Source organism: Triticum aestivum, chromosome 5B (assembly GCF_018294505.1).
Source record: "Triticum aestivum cultivar Chinese Spring chromosome 5B, IWGSC CS RefSeq v2.1, whole genome shotgun sequence".
Taxonomy (NCBI): Eukaryota; Viridiplantae; Streptophyta; class Magnoliopsida; order Poales; family Poaceae; genus Triticum; species Triticum aestivum.
In genome coordinates, this window is record NC_057807.1 from 413,442,605 (window position 1) to 413,447,319 (window position 4,715).

The following is a 4,715-nucleotide window of genomic DNA, read 5'->3' on the forward strand; positions in this document are numbered from 1 at the left end:
CCGGTGCCATCTACCAGATGATCTGGTACAAATGCTTCGACTCCCACTGATAAAAAAACTTATGCTTGTGGTGGTTTATCTGTCGGAGGCCTCACTGCACAGCATCATCCACTCCAGTTGCCCTGCCCTGGAGCACTTGCTGATTGTTTTGGGAATAGAAATCTGTATCAGTTGTTTCCAAATAAAGTCGCCTCACCTTAAAAGCATTGGAATTTGTTTTGAAGGACAACAGCTCATCATCGAAGATGCCCCTTCACTTCAAAGGTTGCTCCTTGATAATTGTTATACACCTTCACAAATAACTATCGTCTCTACGCCCAAACTGGAGACCTTGGGTGTAATTCGTGACCCATTTAATAATCACAAGGAGTTGGTGTTTGGCTCCTCACTTTTTCAGGTACCGTATATTATCATCTACACATTTGCAATCATATGCTGCATTTTTCATTTGTGCGCACAAGTTTTATATCATCTTGGAGTACACTTTGGGTACTAATATTATGTTATATGCTCAATGAAGAGTTCGTCCATTGATAGGCTATCAATGCTGCTGGATTCTGTCAAGATCATATATACCAGAATGTTTAGTTTTGATCTGGACATAATTATTGGCTTGTTGCGATGCTTTCGATCTCTGGAGAATTTATATATAGAGGTGATGATTTCATGCACATTGAAAGCTCGTATATATTGTACTAGAATTAACTGTTCAACTATCATTCTTTCGACATACTCTTTTTTCAGACCTTAACTGTTTTCAATCTTCATGTCTACTTAGGCAGAACCACATGGAGAAAAATATATAACCAATCGATGGCGTAATAAGCACCATGATTTTCTCAGTTCTCATGACATTCGTTTGAGGACAATAACGATGGAACGATATGCATCCAACCAGGCAAACAGAAGCTTTGTCACATTCTTCCTGTTGAATGCGAGGTTACTATTGTCCATGAGGCTTAATTTTTACCGCAAGAGATTTCTCACGGACGGACATGTTGAACAGCAAAAAAAGAAGTTTCAGGTGGACAAATGGGCTTCTAAACGTGCTCGGCTTCTATTTACAACAAGTTGTAGTCATCCTAAAATAATTTTTTTGCACAGGATGTTGATTTTATGGATCAGACCGATCCAATTGTTTGTGACTGCAAAAAAGAGTGGTTGGGTTAGATGTTACTGTCATGTTCAATCTGGGTTTTGTCTAAAAATTTGATGAACAATTAATCCTTGGGCTTTTTGTACCATTTGTATGCTTGAGTTGCATGTTGTTGCCCTCGTACTCTCCTCCACCTGCCACTACACTGCCGCATCTTCCACGGTTGTTGTTCGCTCTCGTCCGAGGCCTCGTCGTCATTCTCCGCCTTGGTTCGCTCGCTGTGCCCACCGCCATCCAGCGTTCCCAACATGGTCAACAACTAAGAGGAATCAGGAGATGACTGTATGTGGTGAGGCTAATAGTAGGGACCCACCAGGGTCATTGCATTTTGCAAGCAGGTGCCTCGTTATTACAAGCCAAAAAAATACTTCCTCCCAATTGTTTGACAACTAGGTCCCATGCCATTATCAATGTAGTCAATAAACGAGAAAATTACACAACGAGCGGATAACACCAAGGACCCAACAGCTGCCTGGTTGTTTTTTAGTTTCAGAGACGGAGCTCAATTGCGTGTTGTGCAGGGGTTGTGGCCCGTCTAGCCCACGCTTACGCTTTTATTAAGCACATGACGAGCCTAGTTGATATATATTTTCTTTCTGAAAATGGCTAGCCTAGTTCTTTTTTTTGGAGAATACCAAAACCGAGGCCTACTTGCTTTTCTCATCCCTGCTGCGCTACAAATCTTTCAAGATGAGGAGGGATGCAAGTAGTAAGAAATGGGCTTCCCCAGAAAATGCGCTATAAGTTGTAAGAAATGGGCTGTAAATTTTTAAACCAAAGCCAATCGGCAATTGCATTAAAATATCAATTTTTTTCCAAGATTTCTCTACTCTCTACTCTTATAAAAACCAAAGCCAACTGGCAATTACATTAAAATATCATCTTTTCTCCCACAAGATAAATTACTCATACAAATGCATCTTCATGTTCCGTGCAACGAACGGGCATCTTGCTAGTTAAGATTCTAACTTTCATTCATTTTTTGCGGAGAATTGTTTTTTGAATTTTATTTTGATATTAGTTTTTGAAAATTATTTTAACATGACTCGAAATTTCGTGATTAAAAGAGTTCGAACCCCACCGAAATATGCAAAATTTCGTTGAATTTTTTAGCAGTGCCCAAAATATATGGTCTGTAATGCTAATAAAAAGAATATGGGCTTCAAATATCCTTAAGAATTAGCAAACGGGTTGTAAATTATTGAAAATAATGGCTAATGGGCTATATGCTGTTTTCCACAGATTTGGAGGCTGACTTCTGGGCCTACTAGGTTGACGATGACATTGTCCTATTTTTTTTTGACGCGTACGCAAGGCTTTGTCAACTTAGTCAACACACAGCACTGACTGTTGGATGTCCATCCAACGGCCGCCGTGCTTCTTCAATCTCCGATCTTCCTGCTCCAGCTGCCCAAACCAGCGCCGGCGGGACTACTTACTCCCTCCTCCCGTGGATGGCTGTGCTGCTGCCAGGCCATCCCTCTAACCACCCACACATCCTGTTATTTTCCGGCGACGTCAGCCTCACCCCATAGCCGACCAGTTAGCGCTCGTACTCCCCTCGGCGTGGGCATTTGCTGCGGTGGCTTCACCAGCTCCGGGTGGTTCTCTTCCTGGGCCTCGCCCTCGTCCACCACGTTTGTGCTCTCGGAGCGGCGAGGTCAACATGGTCAACAAACAACAGCCATCGGAAGAGGCTGACAGTAGGGGCCCACACAGGGAAATGCCTCCTTATTACACGCAAAATAATGATTCCTCCACCTGATAGCTGGGACCCACCGGAAGGGCCTCTGTATTTCGCGAAAAAAATGCCCCCGTCCCCCCGCTGTCAGCTCGGACCCACCAGAAGTGCCTCCTTATTACGCACAAAAAATGAATACTCCCCCTGCTAGCTGGGACTCACCTTGGTGGGAGGCTGACTTGTGGGCCTACTAAGTTGACGGGGATGGAGGCCTTTGTCAACTTAGTCAATATGAACGATTCTAGCTCTAGTGAGCGTATGATGTCCATCCAACGGCCGTAGTGCTTCTTCAACCTCTGGTCTTCGTGCTCCAGCCGCCCAAAGCAGCGTCGGTCGTGTCGCATGCTCCTGCCTCCCGTGGCCGGCTGTGCTGCCACGGAGGCCTCACCGTCCCCTACTATTCCCATCGCTGGCCAGGCCCTGCGGCGATGGCATCCTCACACCACAGCTGAACCAGTGAACCTTCGTACTCCTCTCCGCGCGGGCTTCCACTGCCGCGTCGTCCCCTTCCTAGGCCTCGCCGTCGTCCACCGCCCTGGTGCTCTCTGCACGGCATGGTCAACATGGTCAAGGAATGACTTCCATCGAAAGAGTACTATACGTGGAGAGGCTGACAGTTGGGTCCACGGCGGCCGCAAGGAAGTGCCTCCTTATTACGTGCAAAATAATTATTCCTCCACCTGACAGCAGGGACCCACCGGACGGGCCACCGTATTTCGCGAAAAAATGTTTTCCCCTGACTGCTGGGACCCACCAGCTACATCTTCGCATGCAAGGAAATGCGTCCAGGCAAAAAAAACGATTCACCCCCCTAACTGCTGGGACCCACCAGCTACATCTTCGCACGCAAGGAAGTGCCTGACACTCGGGACCCTCCTGGTCGAAGCGTACGTAGCTTATCATTCTGGTCGCGAATGTGTACGTACATACTGGTCAATGTAGAGGCGTCCACGTGTCGTAGTAGAGGCGCGCACGTAGCATGTACACGTACATACAACGTCCAGTGGGCAAGAAAGAAAATACGGCTCGTACGTACATACGGGCGGGATCTTGAACGCCTACTCGCGCATACATACGGCCAGGGCTCGTGTACATGGCTGGGTCGGAACGGAGAAACTGCGTCGTCGCCGTGTTCATGGGGAGGCAACGGAATGCGTCGTGTTCATCGGGAGGCAGCGGAATGCGTCGTGTTCATCGGGAGGCAGCGATATGCGTCGTGTTCATCGGGAGGCAACGGAACGCGTGGGAGCCAACCGGCTTGGACGGAACAGCCGATGGAAACGAGGCCTGGCGTACCGCAGAATGGAGGAAACGGCCTTGTGTTTGACCGGCCACGTTCGAAACGGGATCCTGTTCTTCGGGAGGGGTCTGGCATACCGCAAAACGGAGGAAACAGACTTGTGTTAGACCTCCTACAATCGAAACGGGGTCATGTTGATCAGGAGGGGTGTGGCATACCGCAAAACGGAGGAAACAGACTTGTGTTGGAGCGTTATGGTCGAAACGGGGGGTCCTGTTCATCGAGGGGTGTGGCGTACCACAAAACGAGACTCCACGAGATACTGTTCATCTCCACCGCCGACCTCCTCCAGCCTCCACGGGCTACTGTTCATCCACCGTCGACCTCCTCCAGCCTCCACCTGCGACTGTTCATCCACGGGCTCATGTTCATCCAGCCTCCACCGCGTGCTACTCCACCGACTACTGTTCAACCACCCCTCTCCACGGGCTCCTGTTCAACCACCCCTCCACGGGCTACTATTCATCCACCCCTCCACCGTCTACTGTTCATCCACCCCTCCACGGGGTCGTCCTGTT